The sequence below is a fragment of the Ambystoma mexicanum genome, chromosome 2p (genome assembly GCF_040938575.1).
Source record: "Ambystoma mexicanum isolate Mex_15411 chromosome 2p, UKY_AmexF1_1, whole genome shotgun sequence".
Taxonomy (NCBI): Eukaryota; Metazoa; Chordata; class Amphibia; order Caudata; family Ambystomatidae; genus Ambystoma; species Ambystoma mexicanum.
Genome location: NC_090923.1, coordinates 939,713,126 through 939,738,327, shown reverse-complemented (window position 1 = coordinate 939,738,327; position 25,202 = coordinate 939,713,126). Strand labels below are relative to the sequence as shown.

At 44.4% G+C, this 25,202-nt stretch overlaps 1 protein-coding gene across 2 annotated transcripts in view; it reads right to left on the bottom strand.

Moving 5' to 3' along the window:
• LOC138566940 (amino acid transporter heavy chain SLC3A2-like) overlaps positions 1 to 25,202 on the bottom strand; it is a 440,795-nt gene that overhangs the window by 64,524 nt on the left and 351,069 nt on the right. The gene's annotated exons all lie outside the window — the stretch shown is intronic.

The following is a 25,202-nucleotide window of genomic DNA, read 5'->3' as shown; positions in this document are numbered from 1 at the left end:
AAAAATATCACAACTTACTTTGACAAGCTTAAGCATTAGTGGACACAAAACACACACCTCTGCAAAGAGTTTGGGGAACAGAACATCCTCTAACTCGCAAAGCACAGGAACCCACTTCCTCCTACATCAACCAGAGACGTTTTTATGGGAGAGCAAAAGGGGCACTTGCAGAGGGGCCCCACCTTGGAGGGGGCCCTACAGGGCTGCCTGATGTGAAAAAGTAAGATTCCATTGTTCAGAAGTCTTAAATAGCACACGTCAGCCTTGATCGATTCATCTTGTACTGTTTTCTGTGTTCACTGTGGTATACATAGTTCATGTGTTCCTTACGGCACAACTCTGTAGCAATAAGCAACAGTGAAATGCATATTGATAAATTGAGTGCCACAGTGGTTCACAAGTTAGCTCAGTGAGTGAAGCACCCATTGCAGAGATATGTGTTCATATGCAAAATTAGAATATCGCGTTCCAGCAAGGCTGGCTGAGCCGTTCCCATGTCTGATAAACCTGCCTGCGTATGTTTTGCAGAACAACATCCACTATTATCAGCAATGTACCTGCACCAGATAGGGGTTGCTATAAAAACTAAAAAAATGTTTACATGATTTTTATTATTTTATAACCATCAACAAAACAATATAATTACATGATACATCACAGCATGTTATCACATGAGGATCTCTCCCTCTAAACTTCCCAACCCCCTACCCCCCTTCCCTGCCTCTGCATCCTCATATTATTTATTGTGTCCATTGTCTCACAGTTTGCTTCCTGTGCGTCATGTTGAATGGGGACTTCGCCTGTGTCCGGGTTGAACAGGGTCACTGTCAAAGCGATCCATTGCTGTATGCGCATGCCCAGATCTTGTTTCTGTCCCCTCTTTCCCACACCAGTTTCGGCTGCCACCTATTTTTTTTAAGTCATCCCACCATCTGCCCACACTCGGTCCCTTTGCATTCTTCCACCTCATGGCTATGCTACATTTGGCTAGTATATACACTAAATCTTGTTCAATTGTTTGTTCTTCAAACTCCTCCTGTATCTGCCAAGCATGCATGCCTCTGGGGATTGTTTATCCAAGCCTATACCGCCTTGGGCCGCTTTAAGCACCACCCCCTCCCAGAACACATACATCATCCTGGCTTCCTCTTCTCTACATCCAGGGCATTGTTTGCGTGGGCCCTTACATTTTGCAATTGCCGCCGGTGTGAGGTATGCTCTGTGTGTGATGTAGAGTTGCATCATTTGCAGTCTGGCGTTTCTGGAGACCTTTTTATGGTATAATACTATGGACCCCCATTCATTGTCCTCAAAGCTTTTACCCAATTCGATTTCCCCATCTCCTTTTGCAATTCAACTTTGTCCATAAGTCTCGCCCTACGAATACTTCATAGATCCTTGAAATAGCATGTCCACCCTCTGATACACGGAGTAGGTTCTCAATTTCCTCACTTCCAATTACCTCGTTATTAATGCATGGCCACCTCCCCTTCACCACCCTCAGCACCACACTATGCAAAAGAAATTGCCCCCTGTGTGTGCCTGTGATCTCCTGTAGTTCCGCAAATGTCAACAGCCCTTTCTCATTGCATAGGTCCCCTATCATGGCAACACAAGGCTCCCACTTGGTTCGCACCCTTGCACTGCTTCCTGGCATGTCTGCCACAGTTGCACAATAGGGATCTGTGGCGAGATGGGGTCCACCAGTCCCATAATTTTGCAGGTTCTTTTCCAAATTTGGATTCCCAGTTTCACTAGATATGGATGGCCCTTTTGCTCACCTCCGGGGGTCCGAATCGGATCACTGAGTTATGCGTTTTTTATAGCTGGCTGAGGAAGAGTCGTTTCTATCGTGGCCTCATCTGCCATACATTGTACCACATGTTGCAACTGGCACAGCAGGAAGTACAGCTCGAAGTTTGGTATTTTCTAACCCACTTGCTCATAGGGCCTCTGTAATACATTTAGTGCCACTCTGTTCCCCCCTGCCATAAGAAACGTCAGCAAAGCTTCTCAAGGTCTCAGAAGAATTGCCTCAGGATATTATACGGAACGTTGCTAAAATAGTGCATACGTCTCGGCAGTGCCACCATTTTCAATAGTGCAGCCCTCGCACCATGGACAGGGGCAGCCTACTCCAAAACTCCATCGATTTCTCCAACCCTTCTTTGGCTCATGCTGTGTTTAAAGCGTGTTCAGATTTAGGGTCGTGGTGTATATTCACCCCAAGTATCTGAAGGATTCAGTGCACCACGGCAGGGGCAGGACAGACAATTCCTTCTACTCCGTCACCGTCTTGGCCAATGGGAATAGGCATGACTTATTTTTATTTATCCGGATCCCAGTCAGTGTACTAAATCCATCAAGTAGCTCTAGCACGTATAGCAAGTTGGCCTCCGGGGTGGCCCAGGTACAATAACATGTCATCTGCATACATGGACACTATGTTGTACTCCATTTATTTCAATTCCGGCATCACTATATTCCTTTCTCAGGTAAGCAGATATAGGTTCAGCAGCAATACTATATAGCATTGGAGACAGGGGGCAGCCCTGACTCATGCCCCTGTGCAGCTGCCACCTATATGAGTACATATTCCCAGTCCTAACCCTGGCCATCGGTACCGTGTATATTAGCCGTACCCACTTCAGGTAATTCAGCCCTATTGCCAATTTGGCCATAGTGGCATACATCCAGTTCCAGTGGACGGAGTCGAATGCCTTAGTCGCGTCTAGTGATGCAACGGCGCATTGCGCCGTGCTGTCCTTCGTGATGTACATGACATGATGCAGTCTACGCAGGTTCTCTGCAATGTTCCTGCCTGGCACATATCCTGTTTGGTCCTGATGAATTAACAGGGGAATAACCTTCCTCAGTCTGTTCCCTAGCAGCGCGGTTAGTATCTTGCCATCTTGGTTTAGCATGGACAGTTTTCTATACGATCCACAGTCCGTTGCACATTAATTTTCATCAGGAAAGGCAAGGCTACATGACCGATTACTTTTGCCAATGTACACCAAACTTTGCGGAAAACCCTTTGTGTACCACCCATTTTTCTCTGGCTAGTGTCCTGAGAACTGGTAAAGATGTGTGCAGGGTCATAAGGGGCCGGGATCCCAGAAGTAGGCTTTCCATTCAAACCGTCAGAGGCTTTTTGCTACACTGTGCCACGGAGCATATGCGCCATGTACTGTGTTCAATACACTGGTCTATTCTTCAACCCACCAATTGAAACGTATGGATCAAGAAATCTGAATTGACCAACTGCAAAACCGCCATTTATGACTTTCCGTCTCCCTCCCCCAATCCTTGACCTCTGGTCCACTCTTCCTCCAGCAGACTTTCCCCTCCTGCTTCCTTTCCTCTTCATCATTCTGTTGATTCCCCGTCTCCCCCACATATTGCTCTGCACCCCCAGTTGTGTACAGATAACGAAGCTTGAGGGACAATGCCAGTGGAATGGCCAGCATTCCTGGGCAGGGTGGGCCAAGGATGGGTCCCCACAAACTAAAGGAGACATTGTACAGGAGCATTGCCTTTAGGCTGCTCCCAGACACAGCCATAGTTTGACCTTTTATAATCTATTGTACACAAATGAAAAGTGAAGAGACGCAATTCACTTTGGTGCTTTAAGTAGCTGTTAAGAATGCATTAGCGGTTTATTTATTTACCAACCATATAGTCACTGTGTGCTAGGGAAAACTCTTTGGCTGAGGCTTTCAAATTGAAGTTGGGTGAGGGAGGCTGTTGTGGAATTAATCTCTAAAAGAAAGCGAACCATTAACATAACTCTTTTTGCATGCTGGGGTCGGGACTCATTTTCTATTTAAACGAATAGGAGTCAACAAAATGTCCACTTCCATTGTCAAAATATGCAAAGTGGAATAGGAGCCACAGCGATCAGAGTTGAAGACTCGCAACAGAAAGCTCCGCTTGTGGCCATTGCCTGATAAGGATATGCAGCTTGTGTGTGTGATCCGACAAGTGTAACCCCGTAAGTGCTAAGGACGAGTATGCTTGTTCTTTTTCCATAGACTTGATTAAAGCTCAGCAGTTGTTACAAAAAAGTGTTTGTTTGTTTAACAAGAAAACGTTACAGAAATAAACAAAGCAGTTTAACAAAAGGGGGTTTAATTTTTGGGATTCATTTTGTTGTTTTAGAAGCTTAGATTGATAACTGGGGCGGTGTGGGGTCTTTCAACCCAGATGCGTCCTTTGCAGCGTGAATTATTAAAACATTCATATGTGTGTGGAGACTTGCAACAGGCAAGGGTCACTCTAATAGTTATCCGTCAAGTGTCACTGTTGTGTCGCCTCTGGAGGCTGATGTCCCATGAACAGGGGCCGTCACAGGGGAGCATCCAGTATGGCAGTAGTAAGGGGGCAATCTATCATGATCAAAACATGTCATTTTAATAGGATCCCGGGCCTCCTCTGCCTGAACAGCCACTAGGTCAGGCGCACAAGATCTTGTCCAAAGAGACTACTTCAGTTAAAAGGCTACCTGGTGCAAGCAGTAAACTTCACTGCATCAAAGTAAGCTTTGACCCAGAGCTCCTCCTATGGGCATCTTTCTTGCCCACTCCCCATGGTCCACAACTCTGGGCTCAGTGTTTAGATTGACTCAAGTACTTTTCTCTCAAGTACACAACAGTTTTGCCCTCAGTCTTTGGCGTTCCTGAGCCAAAGCTCTCACCGGATTGTCCTCTTTGACTCAGTCAGTGCTTCTGAATTCTTTGGCCACTCTTGGGTGCCTTGGACTTTGCCAACCATCTCCCTACTCTCTGGCTCCTTTAATTCTGACCGTTTCTATGTGGTCTTTGCGATGTCTGAACTCTTCCATGTTCCTTGGACTTAGACAGCACCTCTACATGCCTCGACAGTGCTCTCGGCTCCTTTGTCAGCACCTCTGCACTCTTTGCAAGGTTCAAACTTCAAAAAGGCACAACATATATTTAATGTTTGAATCGTTCGAGTGTTTGAACTAGCACTCAAGACAAATCTTCCCTTGGTTGACTTGACTCCCCACCACAACCATGGGTGCTTGGAGTGTTTGAATGACATCTCCCATAGTTCAAGCCTTTCTTTGGTTTAGCTTTTGCGCTAGCTCATGAGAGTAGTTTTACTGCAACTCCCAAGGATGGATTGTTTCTCCAGGTTCTACATTTGGGATTCCATTGTGTTAAGGGGTCTATATTCCTCATTGTCCTTGATTACCCTCCTCCAAATCACTCAGCATTGTTCCCCATAGTATCACCTTTCCCTGGCAGCATATCCAGGACTTTCTCAGTTGCTCGCCTCTTCCCTGCTAGTAGTATCAGAAAACAGAGTCTCCCCTTGACTGTCATCACTGCGTTTGGCAGTAAGTTAGTTCAGCAAACCTATGGCTTTTTGTTCTATTCACGCCTTCGCAATCTTGAACACTTGGCTTTTCCACACTGCCACTGCTTCACCAGTAGCCATATACTACTTTTAGCATGGCCTTCTGAACTCTTCAGCATCTTTTCAAACTATTCCTCCATCGCTGTGCGACTCCTACTAGTCCTACGTCCTTGCGCATGCAGTCCACCCCGCTACTTAAACCCGCGGCTCCACTTGCGTGGTCAGGTTTTCATCAATACGGAAGAAATAATTTCTCCCCCCACCCTTTCAATTCTTCAACAGGGAAACTTCATCATTAAGTCCACCCTGGCACTAGATATATCAGAATGAGGGAGTGAAGCGAAGGAAAAAGATTCAGGATAAACATCTAGCATTCATTTCAAAGTGGAACTCTCAAAATGGCTGAGCTGCCGCATTCCCGGTGTGAAATATCCTGGATCTTCGTAGATGTGTATTACAGTATTGCCTTGCAACAGAAGGGACCAAGTGGTGTATAGTTAAAGAGTGAGTGTCTACAAAACCCATCTCAGAAAGGCCACTTTTTCCACTAAAAGCTCTCTTGCTATGGATAAGAACTTCTATTCCTTCATTTCTCCCCATGATTGCACACTTGCATGATTGGAATGTAAGCAGCGCAATCCTTGTTGAGAGAGAGTGCTGTGCATTACACAGGGGATACGCCCAGTTGGTTACGAGTAAGGGTGCTGGGGTAGCAGAGGAGCTGGGATGGATGGGGAGAAGATGTGGACTGGCAGCTGCAGAGGGAGAGTATAGGCGTGTGTACTAAATGATAGGCAAGATGCTCTTTAAAGCGTAGAGTCTTCTTTCCCTTCCTGAAGTGCAGGAAGGATTGGGCCATCATCTTCATGTCCTTCCTGAAGTGCAGGAAGGATTGGGCCATCATCTTCATGTCCTTCCTGAAGTGCAGGATGGATTGAGCCAGCCTCATCTGCATTGGTAATTTGTTCCAGACACCGGGTTCTTAGCAGGAAAAGGCATAGGTTTCCAGTTTGTTTCCCTCCAGTAGTTCTTTGGGTCAGCCTGGCATTGTTGGGGCTTCTTGTGGTGCATTGATCTCTGGAGGTGGTGAGTTTCTCAGCCAGGTGCAATGATGGTTTGGCTTGGATTGCTTTGTGTAAGTGATTTCAATCCGGCACACACCCAAGTCAACGCCTAGCATGTAATGCACAACTGAAATCCTTATTTATTTGTGTCTAAAAGTTCTTTATTCTGAACGATATACCACTCATCTCATGCCCCTCTCCTGGACCCCCCCATCCCCCGGTCACACTGAACCAGGAATCAGGCTGGTTTGCAAAGTTAAAATATTTATGTATTTACAATTTAATCACACTATGTCTTAATGGGTACACAATAATCACCAATGGGGTGATGTAACACTGAATAATCTCTTTAATACACAAGGAGTAATAGTGAGTAAACAATTCAGCACAGAAATAATACTTTTGTGTGTGTGTTCCGATCAGATAGCACTGTGGTTAAAGGTCCCCCTGCACACCCCTCAACCCCCAATAGGCAATGTAAAGAGATTGGAGGAGAGAGCAGGTATTCAGGAATGGCAGAATCAAACAGAATATCAATCCCACTTTCCCCCAGCAAACAAGAGAAAAACGGAATTGTCGGTCAAGCTGTCAGAATGGCTTTTAAAGTTATCTTAGAATGGGCTGGGCAAAAACACCAAATATGGTCATAATTGCTGAAATTGCTATAACATCTTATGGGAGCTGTTTTGGATAATTGCACCCAAACACAAGCAATGATTTAATACCAAGAAACAATTTGAAATTTTAAAATTCAAGTCGGAAGCAATCAAAAGCTGTTCTACACGTGTAAGAATTTCCCTAAACGAAAATTTGCAGCAAACATTTCACTGCGTGATAATCATGATAACAGGAGATCTGTATGGATTTGGAATGCGGTTTAAATCTGTGGATGTTAGCTACAAGCAGAAGTTGAAATTTCGTTTCTAGCACGAAAACTGAAGGAGTTATGGATGTTTTAGTGGAGGTCGTTTTTCAAGATAGCCGCAAGTATGGGAAACAGGAATGCACTTTTAAAATGACAAATGGGTTGCTTACACTAGAGGATGACTCTGAACAAAACGAATACCACACAGGAACACATCCACTTGATCAGAATGACTGCCTGCAGAGGAAACTCACCTTCGTCAGATGAGAAAGGATCAGCGCAGAGATAGTTTTAGCAATACTAGCACAGGAGGAAGATAGGATGGATTGGATAGAGAGTTCAGACAATTCAAAAATACTCGTAACAATACAGGTTCAGAGTACAAGATAGGATGGGTTTAAGATAGGGATTAACTAAGCACGATACATATGCTAGTGACACAGTTCTATCTATAGATACTCACTAGATTCCGGTCAGGGAATTGGATCTGGTTCTAGGACAGACGGCTGGGCACATCGGATTGGATCTGCAATCAGCAAGGCACTCTGGTCACAGCACAGGACTGGATTGGATCTGCCCTTCTTGGTTCTGATAATTATTTCGGCAGGCAAGCAGTACAGCGCAGCCCGGCTGTATTTTGATGCTTCCCCTTAGGTCTGTGGGGTTATGGTTCTGGAATTTGGGGCCTAGCTCAGCTATGCAATGGGTTTCTGCTTTGCCAAGTTTCTGGAGTCTGGAGCAAGCAAGATGTAGAGTTCAGCAGCAGGGTGCTCCGCCAGCATCAGGATAGTGAGTGAATCGGTCTGTCCTTTTGAGTGGTGAGCTGTCTCCATTTATGCTATGAACAGATTTCATAAAGGTGTGTGTGGGCTTTTTTGACCTAAGCTCGTCCCTTTTGACAGGTGATTGGGTCAGAGTCTCCTCTCTGCCGTGACAGGAGGAGAGAAACAGCACATCACCTTTATGGTGTGATTTTATGAGGCTGAGAATCCACCCCTAGCCCCTTGAACACAAAATCTACTTTTGGCACCATACATATTTACACATGTGCAACCTCTATAAGAATCACATATACAGATTACATTTTCTATATGGCAGCTATTCCTCAAAACCCTGTAGCTGTGGGATCTTGTCTCGGCTTTTCACAGAATTTTGCCCATTTAATCAGGAACACAATGTCCAATTTATAAGCACATTTCTACAAGTGTGCATGTTTAACATGGGCATAAGCATATAAAGTTTCATACTTCTAGCAGAAATACATTTTGTGTAAAATCACATTTCTTGCCCTTTCTCTCCAGAATGATTTTCCGCCTCTTGAAACGTGCAGCCAACATTTAGATCCACAAATCTGTTGCTTTTATATATTTTTCACAATTTTCACTGGCAACTTATGTCTTTTGAAAATATTCTTTGTGAAGGTTCAGCCACAGATGGTTGTTTGGATCCGCCTCTTTTTGTCTCCCTGCGGTCCAGAAGCAGTCTCCTCCCCGATTGCTCTTGGCAGAGGCCATTTACTACTATCCTCACACCTCACATTTCCTTAGCAGCAGCGGTTCATTGTTCCCTTTTGCCTCTGTAGGCTAAGTTCTTTCCAAACCCTATAATTACCGCTTGGGTGTGATTTCCTGGTGGGGGGGAAAGGCCATCCTTCTGTGGAGAAACCTGATATTCCAGTTTGGCAGCTTTTAGCCAGGCTGGATTTAATTGTTAATTCTGTTGCATTTTCCCTTAGCTTAAAACGAACTTGTGATTTCAAAATAGCAGCTAGAATTCTCATTCAAGATTTTAAACCATGGGATCAAAACAATTACAAAATGGGTTACCATCAGCAACAGGCCTCTTAGATTGCAAACATTTGATTTCAGTTTATACATGTTTAAAGTTTAATCCTGCAGGCTCTTGACAGCTGTCATCCCTCCAGTCCTCTGCTGCAGAGATTTTTGAAATCCACAGACAGGCCAATTTTGCTGTGTAAATCCCTTTATGCTTTCAGCTTTTCAGGACCTTCAAGTACGCAATGATTTCTTATACTAAGTGAATTGTAGCACTCAGCAAGAATTTTGGATGTTTGAGGGTGTTTTGTACCGGCATTCTGCAGTTCAGCAACAAAGAAAAAAGTGATTTAAAGCAAGATTTTGGGGTTTCATTTAGCAAAGCACTGCTTTCTCCTTCTGTACTCCATTTTCAATTGTTGTGGGGCCCAGTGACACATTTCAGGAGTGAGATCTCTGTCAACATGGCAGTGGCAGATTGGGCAGCCATCTTTTTGTGTGTTGCAAAGCGCGATTTTCAGGGATTTTGGCGCGCACAAGGGTATTGCGGCCATTTTGATGTTTCTGGCACCATCATAACAGTGATGCCGCATAACAGAGCAAAAGTGGGTTAAAACATCCCACATTAGTAAGTGATGCTTGCTCTCCTGGACATAATTTATGCTTGCCTGGGGATCCACGGCAAACACTTGATTTGTTTGGTAGACATTCTCCATCTTCCAACAGGGTCCAAACCCATCTCCAGGAAATCCATCAGGCAATGGCTGTTCTGCATTTTAGACCTGTAGGCAGAAGGGTCTCCATTTGCTTAAGACTCCTAACGAGAACAGATTTGTGTGTCCCAAACAGTAGAAGAGAAATAGCAACATCCCTGCATTTCCTCTGCCCTCTATCGTATCCCATCTACCATTGCCACAAAGCCATGGAAGCTGGGTGACAGGGGGGGGCAGGTAAGCCATGGTTCTCGCCGGCAGGTACTCTTAGAGTGCTGGGCATTGAAGAAGAAAGGAGCACCACAATCTCTCCGCCAAAGCAGAGAGATGGCGACAGAAGAGGTGTAACACTAGGCACTTGCCAGCCTATACATGTGCGCATGGTGGAAATACTGTGCACATAGTTAGACTCCTACAACACTATGAAAAAACTGGGCATGTGGTGCGAGTACTTGGGCATATTATGGAAATAGCTTGACTTATGGACATGTATTCCACCAACTGACTAATTCTCCTCCTGTACAGCACCCCTCTCCAGCACTTACACCCCCTCCCTCTGCCTGAGTGTTTGAACACAATTCCCCACACCCAATACAAAAACCCAAACTATGGCCCCTTAATAATTTGGATTTAATGTCCACATATCCCAGCAGGAATGTTACTACATTGCTGTAAAGTGCATCAGGTCTAGGGATCACTCTTTGATCACAATGAGATTGCCAAGGTTGACCTGCCTATATGGAGAGGATTCAATTGCAATGATGCATTTGGTTGAAGGGATTACGTCACACCAACCCCTGAGATTCTGGTGGCGACAATGGATCTGTAACCCCTATAAACCAACATACCAGAGCAGATTTCCTTCAAGTGATTGAAACGTCATTAAACACATGCTTCTTTTCACCCAAAGTTTTGGCACACTACATTATACAACTGACAGACATTGCTCTAAAATACGATTGTTTAATATGAAAAATTCAATTTTACCAGCAGACAAAGGGCTAGTTCTTGGGCCCACATGTGCACCATAAATGGGCAATATTTACATGTGATTTTGAATGGTTACAAGTTATATATATATATTATTTTTTCCCCGAAATAACCTTTTTATATCCAATATCGTTATCTGGCAAAGATACATTGATCTAAGTGTTTGGTGGGTGGGGGGAGGGGGAGTCAGAAGATGATCTGTGTGTTGCCTTTTTAGGTCTTGATACATTCAGTGGATGAAAATATAATTGTTCAAATGAACCCTAAAATAATTGCTTTTCTGGATTGGTATTCCAAAGCCTCAGAAGAAAATTGGTTTACTGAGTTCCATTGCAAACCCACAGACACGAATACTCTTACTCTTCTCAGTTTTCACCCACAGTTAACAAAATTAGACACACCACATGACCAATTGCCGCAGACCTGTACAAACTGCAGACAATGTAACAATTACAAATGGCCTCCTGCAGACTTTACTCCGTCACAAATAGTAGGTGCCCGATCTGAGCCATTAAACCGGTGTGTAAAAGGCCTTTGCATACACCTGCATCTACCAGGATTACAAGAATGTCAGGCACAACACGCTAGAATAGCGTGCATCATGACATTTAGTGCAATGAGCAGGAAGATCAAACATCTGGTGCAAAGGAATTGTCATCTGATAAAGTAAAAAAGCATTACTGAGAAGATAACCTTTTCTCTCAAAAGAAACTAAAATCTAAAGATAGAAGATGGTTCTCACATATTCATACAAAAAACATGTTCCTACGAAGTCTATGATGCAGGGGTGATCACCAGTACAAGGATATGACGAATGTGGAATTGTGCAGGATTCCACAAGTCCCAAGCATTTGTTGGTTATATGGAAACTGAACAGGGTTATTATATACAGCACCCCTTTAATGTTGGCGGCTTGGTTTCTGACCTGTATGTGTTACTGCCTTTTTTGAAACTTGGGATCAATTGAATCTTCCTCTCCATTCCAGGGAGTGTCTTAAATACACCTGTATTTCAAGGGAACACGAGAGTAAGCCAGAGGTTAGAAACCTCATCTTGCACCACAGCGCAGAAGACGGAGCCTTTACCTCGCATGGGGAACCAAACCTTGGCGTGTTGGGTGGAAACCCCAAAGATCCCTGCAGAATGTTGCTGCTTCGATGAAGGCAGATGTCCTGATGAGCCTGGGACCACTGAAAAAGGAAACAACATTAAGCAACCAGAGATGCACTGTCGTGCAATTCCTCAGACGTTGAAGGGAAGAACTGGAACAAAGAAGCTGACCATGCAGTCCAGAGCCAGCAAGGGTCATGCTGGCCACAGACCCTTCTCCACAACTGAGCACCGCCACTGCACGGAAGATATGGTGCAGGACACGAGTGGCAGGTGGAGGGCAGTGGTTCTGTACCATAGACCATGCCGGGCTGATACCCAGAAGGCCCTAGGAGGGGGTGAGAGAAACCGCAACCAAAGCAAGGACCAATGTGGGCAAAAGCAAGCCTGTAGCCTACCCGAGGCTGAAAACAGAGATAACCAACCAGGAAGAAGAGGCCAAGTTCTGTTTTGTTAATATATTGAGTGATACACACAGGGTAAGATGTTATGTTTAATAGATCCTTGATGAGGGGATAAAAACAGAAAACGTTTGGACTACTGGTAAATAACCAAGGGCCATTTTTGTTTGTTTGTTAGATCTACCAAACCTAGAGCTCATATGACTTCTGAGAACTCTTTGGTGGGGGTTAGAAAACCACCTAGCACTGGTTTAATCAAGGGTGAGTGTAATCTTATTCCAAGTCAAAACTTAGATGGTCTTTCTTCTCATAGTGGCAGGGCATATGCAAAGAGAGCATAGGTTTGAAAGATGATCAAGTTTATTTGTTGGACATCCTGACAAGCACTTGTTTTTTTCATTATTTTAGAACTCATCTTAGCGGCAGGGCCAAGAGGAAGTTTTCTTTAATTTCAATAAAAACAACTTGTTTAAACATTCCCTCTTGTCCGTCTCCTCTATCTGATTTAGCGCACAAGGCACTCTGGTTATGACATCAGCAGACAAAGGACATTTGTTACAACTGCCAGGATTTCACCCCAAAAAGGCTTGCTGTGGACCAATATGCTGTAGCTTTTTGCCCATGTAAGGGGGGGGGGGAGAGACCCTCTCCATAGTCGATTCATGTTTGGACTTCAAGAACAGAAGGATTCACTTGCAACTCTGTTGTGGATACAGAATATTCTAAAGTCCTCTGACATACCAGAAGGCTCAAAAGAAGTGGAAAACTCTTCTCCCTACCCATGCCAAGGTCACATTTGGGGTGAAACATCTGCGTGAACAAAGCCCATTGCAACTGAGGCACTGGCTACACTTGGAGGTGAGAAGACCCCTGCAAGGTCCCTCTACAAATCTTCCTGGTTGAGAAGGCAGAAGACGTACGCCCTATTTCCGAGACCCTGAACTGGGTAGCCCAGCAATGCACAGAACCAAGAAAGCAACCTGTGGCTCTCCTGGCTTCTCTGAATTGCCTAGATGCTTGTTTAGGCAACTTCGATGCTAGATCAGATGAGAGTCTCAAGTTTCAGCTGATGCCTGATCAGTCTGAGCCAGCATTACCTGTAAGGAATGGAACCTAGCGCTTGATGCCCCCTCTTATGTACAGTAGTTACCTTGTTCGGGTGGGGAAAGGGATTCCAGCACCAAAGGACTGGTGGTGGTTATACAGAGGACACTTGTAGGCCAGGAGGTTGCCTGTGTTGCTGAAGGTTTGGAATGGACAGTCCCAGAATAGCTCATAAAAGCCCACAATCTGAGGATTTCACCTCTTGCCCGGCACAGACAGCCCCTTCTACCACCTACACTACGCCAGATGCGGACATCGCCCATAACATGTCTGATGGTCGGTACTTGGTTTACTACAGCACGGACCAGTACTTTCGTCCTGTATGTGCTGAAAGCGGCTCAAGAGATATTAGTGGGATAGCAGTGGGAGAATGCAGGACTGCACAAGATTCCAGTTTTCTAGGCATGTGATGCACGCTCTGTGCCGAGTGGCAGCGAGGAAGGTTAAATGCACCAAATATGTGCTTTGGACCATGTTACATAAGGCATGCAATCCCTTGTGGTGAGGGAAAGTGATTGAATTCTCTCTTTTGACAATTATATCACTTTTTGAAATTTGGACTTATTTTCTAGAGTAAGATACAAGACCTTTTGTGCCTAAAACGCAAGAATTCAGAGCCCCTTATTGATAAAGAACATAATAAAATGACCCAAGAGAAATAAAACAAAAGCAAAAAAAAAAAAAACACCTAACGCAGGAAGCGAGAGCAGTGCTCAACCAGACCACTAGGCGAAAAGACCAAAATTGGTAGTTGGGGCATGGGGCATTGTTATAAAAGCGAGGGTAGGCATCTGGGTGCCCAACTGACGGTGCATGTATCAGGGTCCTGCATTCTAAACTTTGTAGCTTCTTTATGCAGCATGTTAAGAGAAGTTTCCAGCGAAAGTGACATCACAGACCTAACGCCACAGGAAGTGATGTCATTCTACCTTTAACCTGGAGGGCATCAGTTCCTCTTTAACCCTGGTGACATTACCAGAAAAGGGCTTGTGGGAGTAAAAAAAGTACATGAAGGTAAACATTTTAAAATACCAAATATGTACTATAGAAGACAAATATTTTAGATGCCAACCACATTTTAACAAGGGTGCTGCCTTCATACTTCATATGCCATGGATGGGGTCATGACATAAGAGGGTTAGACCCAATAGTACAATGTAGGCCGAGGCAATATTGGTTCCACCAGTGGGTTCGCTATTTCTCATTATTATTGTTTAAAGATATATTCAAATCTTCAAAGCATTGATCAGTTTTGGGGAGTGCTGTGTCCAGATTCTTGCTGAAATGGACTCAACCAAGCTTACATTGATGGAAAGCCCAGTGAAGATGTACAACAAAATGAAAATTGTAAAATGGGGAAAGATAAACAGAGAATGTTGCATAAACTACAGCGGGAGCTTACAACACACCCAAGGACAAGGAGCTGCAGTCCTTCGTGATGAGATTCCCAGGGCAAAATATGTGCTTTTGTCTTAACTTACCATAAGAAGGTTCTCTGGGCAAATAAAGATAGTGTCTGCTCTGTAAAAGGCAGGGGGGGGGGGGTGGCAGACACACCAAAACATTGTCTGATTGGCTGTAGCGCAACACTAGGGTATAGGAAAATGTGGTTGCGAAAGTTCATTAGGAGATTAGAGGATTTAAACAGTGAAGTCAAGTGGACTAGGCTCTTGTAAGGATACTCATCTCAATGGCCATTGCTTTAGAGAATATGTTACTAATGATGCACAAAAAGCTGGCTAGGAAATGTTTTGCTTGATTAGTCCAACATAACAAAGTAGGGAAGGAAGTCATTTGTCGAATGGGTGGAAAATGTCATCTTGGGGGTTAGAAAGGGAGGCCATGATAGGCACATAGTATATTATATTATATTTTATTGTGTTAAATGAATTAATGTCTGTAATGTTTATTTTTTTATTTTATTGCTTTGGTTACAAAATGCAACCTTTCAATATTTACAAACTTATTCGATTAAACACAGGTTTTTAAGAACTCCTGTAACACATCAATAATATTACACAACAGATTACTAAAAACTTTCAATTAATATTCAGACAGGTTACACGATTTGTCTCTGGGAATTCGTTTATAGATTATTTTGAATCTCAGATACGCACATCAATTAATCCCATTCTACATACATACTTAGGGAATTTCAATTCATTATCAGTAAACATTAAACATGTTTGTTTTAGAATGTTGTGCCTGAAGTAATCCATTGTCATTTGGAATGAACTACGAGTTGTGAAGTCTATCCTTAAACATGTGTTAAAGTTTCTAATAAACTATAAACACAAAAACAAAAAGGCCAAGGAACCACCATAGATATTCCACTTCAGCATTGTGTGACCAGTTACTTCCATATTATGCCAATTATAGCTGCATGTCGGGTCCTGTCATTATATACAGTAGCCAAAAATCCAATAGATTCAAATCACTTTCAGTGCACATGAGCATTAATGCTTTAATGATAATGATTTGTTATTTATATAGCGCTTTCGCCAAAGCATTGTGCATAGCTCATATTAACATACAATTATCATCCCAACTGAAGTTGGTATTAATTTATTAACCGTGAAAGAATGGAAGGCCAAGTTGGCCTTGCCAGGATTTGAACTCTCAGATCGTACACAGATCACAGCAGTGAGCTCTCAACCCGCTGAGTTATCTTACTGCTTTGCTATTAAAAATGCAATGCCACCATAAGAAAGCATGTCAAAACTGTCTGCACAATGTAGGCCAGGCGTGTAACACTTATGTTTGCTGTAGCCTTGATGACACGCAGTAAAAAAATGCCATGCAGCCCAAAATGATGCAATTATAAATCCAGGAAAGTCTAAGATTGTGATTTTTAAACATCCTAATAAAAATATCAAATCATATCCATGGCATCTGAATACTATTGTGGTTCCGATAAAGAGGTTACTTACCTGGGGTGTCAAATACCATCCTACCCCTCTGTCGCATTTGATGTCAATAATGGAACCCAAACAAAGAAAACTGGGAGCGTAAATGAAAAGGGTGTATTACAAGTACTGCAAATTCTCCCTTATACCACTGATAAAATTCTATGGGGCAAAGGTACTTCCATCTATCAGCTATGGGATAGAATGCTATCCACAATCTTTTGATGTAAATTTGGACAAAATAGAGAGTCCGCTATGGAACAAGGTCCTATCTCTACCAAACTGTATACCAATTGCAAGTCTGCGATATGATTTGGGCCTTGGCTGTTAGCCATTTCCATTCCATTTGAAATAGCAAAGTCTATATAGATTAATTCTGTGTCCCCAGAAAGCCTCTCTGTATGAGGCAGTAACAGATCAAATGAAAAGCAAGGATAACAGCTTCTTAAAGAAATTGACTGCTTTCTGTACAGTTATTTGACAGCGGTGGACTCTAAAGTGGATATTCTAATCCAGAACCTTCTTATGGTAAAGAACTATCGAAGGAGAAATGACTTGATTAGAACTATCTCCAAAATGAGAGGCCAAACTATCGGCCTCGTGGACAAAAGCTGATAGACCACTTGGTTTCCTTCTGGCATATCTTAAGAGTGTCTAGCAAACAAAGAACATCAGATTTCTTAAGATTCAGGCTAAATTTGGTATTGACTCTGGAATTACAGCATATCCAAGACCCAATAACTTACCCCTGTAACATCTGTGATAAATGTGAAGGAGTGAGACAAACCACTCCCCATCTGTTATCTGAGTGTAAGTGTACGTGGCCCATGAGGCAGAAAAGAATTTCAAATATCTGTGCATAATCAGGAAATTACTCTTTTCTGGGAAAGATTGTCACAGGATTATGAAACATTTCTCACTTATGAAGTAACACAATTCTTGGTTGGCATGAATTTATTAGTAAATGAGACTGCCTCTACAAGGTTGAGGAGGTTTTAGGTATGTCTCTAAATTTTATTTGTTTATTCTGTATAACTGAAATCTTTTTCTTTAATAGGTTATTAACATTGGTCGGTTTTTTGTATTTGTGTTGATTTTGTTTCTTTTCTTTTTCTTATGTTTAACTGTTAATGTATCTTTCTTTTATGTGTGTAAAAAGTCAAAAAATGTTGACCAATATCACAATAAATATTTTTTTTTTAAATAATGCCATGCCACTGTACGACATGCCTAGACTGGCAGCACCAAAATGACAATCTAACCATGTCATAACACTTATTATGCTTACTTCATCAAACTGGCCCAGAAAAAGGCTGCACCCAAATGCATGTCTAGCTGGGTAATTACAATTATGATTGCTTTATGAGAGATGCCAAGTACAAATGTCAAGCAACAGTAAGAAATGGCTAATCTAGCTGCAGCAAAATGCTAGTCTAGACACGGGATAACACTTGATGATTACTTCTTTATAGATGCCCTGAAAAGTATGCCACGAGGCAGTAAGAAATGGTTAGACTGGCTGCACCCAAATCGGAGTCTAGACAGGTAATAACACAAGTCTAGACACCAACACACGTTGTGCCGGCTTTATCATGGATGCCCATTATTTGATTGCACACCTACTTCCTGCCCAACACGCTCCTGATGCATCCCTTATCCCTCCAAATCTCCTCCTCCAACCAGAAACTCAGCCCCTTGGCCCAGCATTACCTCCATGCTCTTCGTTCTCATCCCAGTACTTGCGTATGAGCAAGGTGCTTCATAGGCAAGTACTGGGATGAGGACAAGTAAGACTAGGAGTAATGAAGATTACATGCAAGTAATCTAGGTATTGAACACAAGCACACCATTCACATTGCTCCATCGGAGGAACTTCTATGCAGGCAGGCCTCTCTCCCATGCTCCACGGACGCAGGCAACCAGCTCTGGTTCCGGTCATGTGCAGAGCAGGGGAGACACAGTTTTCCATGTCCCGTGGAGGCAAGGTGGAGAGGGTTCTTTTTGAAGTCAGTCTAATTTTAAAAAGAAACTATTTCCATTATGGTTTTCCTTAACAGAAATAATTTCTTTTTGAGGTCAGACCGACTTAAAAAAAGAAATGAATGTAAGGTGGGCCCTCATTTGAGAGCCCTCTTTACTTTCGGTTTCTCTATGTAGCTGCAGACCCAGGGGTCACAGAGGCAGAGTCAGGGGTCACACAGGAGTTGTCAGGGGTCGCAATTGCGACTCCTGGGTACCCCCAATTGACGTCCCTGCTAACAGATGCGAACAATCAGCAGCACCTTTTTTACCCCTGTGTGTAATCACGCAAATCTAGGCAACGGTGGAGGGGGTGGTGAATTATCTTGCATTCCCAAATATGATGTGGACAAAAAGCAAGGAAATCACCTTGCTTTCACCCAGTGTCTGGTCAGAGCAGGTGCATGAGAAAGTGCTATGCTCAGAACGGTAATCTCCTACCCTTTTCTGCATTGTTGGCAGCTCATGTCACTGCCGTTCCACATACAAATGCATTTCCCGCACATTTGCAGTTTAGCACAACAAGCACTTTAATAGCCAATATGGAGCAGTGTGTTCCCATCACCCCAATTAGACAAAATGCAAAATCTTATATATACAGCCTGGGTCCCACACACTCCAAACTGGGTACCTGATGTAGCTTAAATCGGACATAGATCATTCTAGCCCTGTTACAGGGAGATCGAGAAATAGATCTTGGGAGAATCTCGCCCTCTAAAAAACGTAGAATATTCCAAATAGAATAGTTATTCAAATTCTCTATAGTGAGTCTGCAGTCCCTCTCAAAAAGCTTTCTCATCACCCAGAAAGGGCAAGTCATTCTCTCTTGTTAGAATCTCACTGAAGCAGAAGAGTGTTGCGATTTGGCAAAATTCACAAGTGAGGCGACAGATTTACATCTAACAACTTGGTTAAGGTCAGAAAATGACAAGTTAGATGAACGATTGATTACTTGACATAGAAAGTTACATTTCTTCCATCAGACTCAGCATTCTAGAGATGCTAATCTCAGCTCATGTCGGATGACCGAGTTGGGAATAGAATGAGGAAGTCCTACGGCTTTTTTCCAGGCTTCAATATATTTAAGGAAAACCCTGAGATCTAATGGAATGATGTCAAGGCCGGAGATAATTGCGGGACCAATTTTCATAACATAAAATGTAATCATAGAGAGTAAAGAAAATGTGCAAAGACTTGTATAAACACACTTAAGTTGAGATATGAGGGGCTTTATCTTGGTCCTTAGCCTTTGCAAAATCGAATCAGGAGTCCATGAGTTTGAAATAAAAAAAAACAAAATAATATACGTACCAACGCTCAAGTTTTATATTACATACAGACTAATGCATAATTTGGGGTGACATAGTATTAGTAGAAATCAGCATCTTTGATTTAGGAGCATTAATAGATTGTTTACTTGGGCATAGATAGAAAATGCATCTAATTTCTTGTGTAAGCCTTGCATAATATGATCGAAAAAGAGCAGGTTGTCCGCAAAGGCCAGCCAGTGGAAGGGTGTTCCCAGTTTAGCCGGAATACCATTAACATTTACCCGTATTTCGTCTATGTCTGCCAAATACAAATTAAAAAAGCATGGGCGCCAGGATGCAGCCCTGCCTCAATCTAATGTGCGTTTTTATAATGCGAGACGGAGAACCTTCTTCGTTAAGTCGCTCCTCATCGTGGAGTAACTTTATATGATATGTCATTTTTAACACGCCTGTACACAATAGTTACTAGGCAAGACAAGGGAGGGAAGACAGACGGAGGACAATACAAACTATCTTACTAGGCCTTGTGTCATTCAGTCCGTGCAAGTGCGACAACGAGAAGTGCAAGGGTAAAAGGAGGGGGGAGGAGAAAACAGGGCAGCAGTGCTCTCATAAGTGCAGCCAGGGCAGCGCGGCTCTGGGTAGTGCAAGGAGAACAAGGGACTGTAGGGTTAGTTACAGCCGCTAAGTGCGTGGTAGTCCCGGAGGCAGTGCAAGGGTGACTGATCAAGAAAGAGCCTGGTACCCAGTGAGACTCTGAGGTTAGCCAAGCAACCAGTCCGTACAGCAGACCAGTAGGTCAGCAGGGGAGGGAGGGAGAGAGAAAGCAGAGAAGAAGAGTAAAGTTTTGAGCTGCATCCGAAACAGACCATCTGAAACTCCCCAGTGCTTAAATTTCCACCAAAGTTGATCCATATCTACCCTTTCAAAGACACTGGACATGTCCATGCTCGCAAAATAGGTAATAGCATGGTCACTTTTGGATAGCGCCTTGAAATGTGCTAAAATAGCCCCATTTAACGAGGTGCCTAGCTTTTTTTGGAACTCACTTGAAATTTGGGAAGAATCACATTTGTGAGCCCATCCTTCCAGATCTTTGAGGAGTAGGGATGTGAATATCTTACTACAGGTATCTAAGATAGCAATTGGACGATAGTTGCAGGGTTTGTTTCTATCTCCTTTTTTTAAACAATGGACTAATGTAAGATATGTCAGGAAAACAGGATCCAATCTTCTTTAATAATATCCACAAAGAGGTTTTCCAAACTAAAGGACCATAGTTCAGGATTAAACTTTTTACTAGTGACTGGAGCTACATGGTCCAGACCAGGAGCTCTAGAAGCTTTATACTTCTTGATGATACTCGAGATATCTCATCGGTCAAAACCACCAAACCACTTACTCAAATCTTCCAGCCTAACTATGCTCCAAGTCATCCTTGTTTTACTAGGGGGCATATGTTGCTTTATAATAATCCACCCATTTATGTTCTTCAATAGCGTTAGTAGAAGTGCATGCATTCGTGGCAGTAGAAGTATTAATGATCTCCCAAAAAGCTGAATCACATTTCCCCCGTTATACAATTCAGGATTTTTTGACTATCTGAAATTAGGAGCAAGGTCTTCAGTCTTTTGCATACATTTCAATTATTTTGATAAAACTAGCCTATGAATACATCGGGGCTGGGCAAGCACATCTAACACTGAAGTAGCAAAGCAGTTGCGCTGCTTCGCGTATCCTATGCTGCCCAGTGCTTCCTTATATGCCCAGATCACCTTTGTGAATTCTGTGGCCTGCACCTTTTGCAGAATTGGGCATCTCTAAAAAGGGGGAATTGTGCCCTTTTTGTGCGGTGCTTGAGAGTTAGGCCCTTTAGATCTTACATTAAGAATACCAGCTGAGAGTAGTCTCATGATCTAATTATGGGGGCTCTTTAAAAATGACCCAAATAGACGGCTCTCAAATATGTACAAAAATGATGGACGCCTTTAATTCAAATTCTGCCTCATTAGACACTAGACCTACTCATTTATTTGGAAATGAGATAGACATGCTGTATCCAGTGAAAATGGATATATAAGATGTGATGTGATATATGTCATTAATAATGCGCCTGTACACAAGTGTTTCTAGGCACGGCAAGACAAGAGGGGGGTGAGAGACAGAGGGAACACAAGACAAACAATCTTGCTAGGCCTCGTGTCATTCAGATCGTGCAAGTGCAACAGCGTAAAAGTGCAGGGGGATGGGAGATGGGGGTTGGAATGCCAGAGAGAGGGAAGGGGAAGTGCAATCAGGGCAGTAATGCTCTGGGTGAGTGCAGCCTGAGCAGTGCAGCTCTGGGTAAGTGCAAGGAGGCAGGGTCTGTAGAGGTTACAGCTACAGCCTTTAAGTGAGGGGTAGGCCTGGAGGCAGTCCAGGGGAGACTGATCATGGAGGAGCCTGGTATCCTGTGAGACTCTGGGGGTAGCCAATCAACCAGTCGGCACAGCGGGAAGGTATGTCAGCAGGGCAGAGGGAGAAAAAAAAGAGGAGAAAAGGAAGATCTTTAGCAGCTTCCAGAACTTCAGGTGCTCTGGCTTAAGTTTGAGAGGGGCAAGGAGGCCATTCCAGAGGAAGGCACCTGCAGAGGAGAGAGATCTATCCCCACTCTCTGCCTATAGAAGCGTTTGGCCCTCAGAGCTGGAGGTCGCTGAGCGAAGGAAGGTATTTTGGAAAAGAGTTGGATGTAGTGCCGGAACTGGCCACAGAAAGCCTTGTGGACTATACAGAGGGTCTTGAACTTGATCCTTGCAGACACCAGGAGCCAGTGGAGAGATTTCAGGGCTGGAGATAAGGTCCCTGGGCTTGAGGCCAAGGATAAGTCTTGCAGTCCTGTCCTGGATTAGTTAAAGAGGGCGCAGAGTAGAGGAAGGCAGATTGAAAACAAGGCTGTTGCAATAGTCCTGCCTAGAGAGAACCCGGGCTCTGGAGTCAGTGAGATTCTGGGGGGAAGAAAAGGAACCTCTGAGGAGGTCCATGATGTGAGGAGAGAAGGAGAGAGTGGAATCAAAGATGACACTAAGTTTTTTGTCTCACAGGAAGGCGAAGGAAGAGGGCCCAAGGAGGGCGGCCAGAGAGAGAGGGAAAGTGGGAGCAGGAGTCCCAAATGAGAAGGATCTCTGTTACTGGCACCAAGGCAGAGATTGTTGGAGGCGCACCAATCCTGAATCGAAGATAGAACGTCAGGAATGAGCGAGAGAGGAGAGGAGGGGAGTCTGAAAGAGCCGAGTGTCATCTGTATAACAGTGAAAGTTAGAGAAGATAGAGATCAGGTGTGCTAAAGGGGCCAGGTAGACATTGAAGAGCCAGAGTGAGAGGATAGAGCCTTGGGGAACACCATATGTGGAGAGAGAGGAGGTGGAGGGAAAGGACCCAAGTTGGACCTGGGAGGGTCTGTCCAGGAGGAAGGCGTTTAACCACTCCAGGGCCAGATCCATAATGTCAAGGTTCTCATGGAATAGATTGATCAGGATGGCATGATTGACCCTGTCAAAAACAGAGGAAAGGTCAAGGAGGGTGAGGACAGAAGAAAGGCTGGAATCAAGATCATAGAGCAGATCTTCACAGGTGTTCAGGAGGGCAGTTTCCTTGCCCCAGGATGCTCTGAAACCAGACTGATGGGCTTGGAGACAACCAACCGATTCAGTGTGGAGAGTAAGCTGGGAGATGGCCAGCTTTTCTAGGAGTTTGCCCAGGAAAGGAGTGATGGAGATCGGGCGATAGTTTGCCAGCCAGGTACGGTTGACAGAAGGCTTTTTAAAGGAGGGGATGCGCAAGGGAGTGCTTGATGATAGAGGGGAAGGCTCCGCTGATGAAAGAGTGATTGCAGAAATCGGCCAAATGGGAGTGAGGGGGCCAATGTGGTCCTTGATGGTTCTGGAGGAGCAGGAGGGCACCTGTTTGGATGACACTTTCATAGATTTGACTAGTCTACAAACATTGTCGGGTGTTGTCAGAGAGAAAGAGGAGAAAGGAGGAGTAGAGGGGGAAGCGACCAGACAGGGGCAAGGATGTCCAGAGTGTTGCAGATAGAAAGATGCAGGTTAGAAAGGGCTGTGTCAGAGTGCAAGTCAGCCGCAGGAGTAGGAGGAGCATAGAAAGTGGAGGCAAAGGCATCCACTGACACAAGCTTCATGGGCCGAATGATTGAGAAAGTAGGTGGCAGTGCTGGGGCGGGCTTTGCCTGAGGGACAGAGTTTCAGGTGAGAGGAAAGCAGACAGTGGTGAATCCAAGAGAGAGGACTGGTCACAGGGTTAGAGAGGGGGGATGTTTGAAGAGATGAGAACATCCAAGGTGTGTCCGGCATAGTGAATCGCACCAGAGGGTAGAATGGAAATTAAGAGGTTGCAGAAGAGGCCAGAGGAGGGATTAGAGGCATCCAGGTGGATGTTGAGGTCTCAGAGGAGAAGTTGAGAGGTAAAGGCAAGGAGAGAGGAGGAAAGGTCAGCCCACTCTGAGAGGAAGAGGGAAACCTGGCCAGGACTGTAGATGGTGCCCACAGTCAGAGGCCAGGAGAGCCAGAGAGCCTGCAGACCTGGCATTCAAAGGAGTAGTAGTCCTGCATATTGGAGTTACACCACCGGTAGGTGGGTCGGTCGGTTCTTGGCTAGGAGAGGATCTTGTAGACATCAGAGAGGAGACTGTCAAAGCTTGTGACAGAGCTTGCCATGTACCATGTCTCGGTGAGAGTGAGGACATCCAGGTCAAGTTCTTAGAGTTGGTGGAAGAGGTCAGAGGAGGGTTTGACAACAGAGTGAGAGTTGAATAGCTACATGGAGCAGGTTGCCACATTTGAAAGTCTTCTGGGGTGGGGTACAACCTTGAGGCACACCCAACAGAAGTGGTAGAGGGGCCCAAGAGTGGGCAGAGGTGGTATCAGGAGGTGGGATAGGAGCCCTAGAAGAGGAGGGCGGGGCCAGAGAGGCAGCCGAGGCAGGAGGTGTCAGAAGAGCCAGAGAGTTGCTAGGAGGAGGAGCAGGAGAGGGAAGGAAGTTGATAAGATGCAGGAGACGCCTATCAAAAAGGAGGAGATTGGGATGAGGGCCCTGGACCAGGATGGTGCCATTCAGACAGATATTAATGATGGCCTTGGAAGTGGAAGGGGGCAAAGAGGACCTCTCACCGAGTGCCGCCATTAATGGGAGAGGAAGAGATTGGAGAAAGAATTGAGACCAAATGAGGGGTTCATAGGACTGGTGAGAGAACGACAGAGGATGTCGGTGAGGGTATGTGTGGAGGAAGCATTGATGCAAGTATCAGCGATAGGGAGGCCTTGCTTGGCGACCAGGATGTCCCTCTTGAACCTCTTCCTTCCAGACTTGGTGATAGGGATAGGATAGGAGATAGAGTAGCAGTTAGAGAAGATGGGAGAGACGGAAAGCACCATAGAGAGTGCGAGGAGGAAAGTGGAGGAGGATGGGGAGAAGGCGAGCCACATACCAGCACCACACAATGCAGGAAGCACAGGCAGGGGGGTGATCTGGGTGTCACACAGTAGAGAACACACAGGAGGAGCAGACGGGAGACAAAGAACAGCACAACGGTATTGCCCAGCAGGGG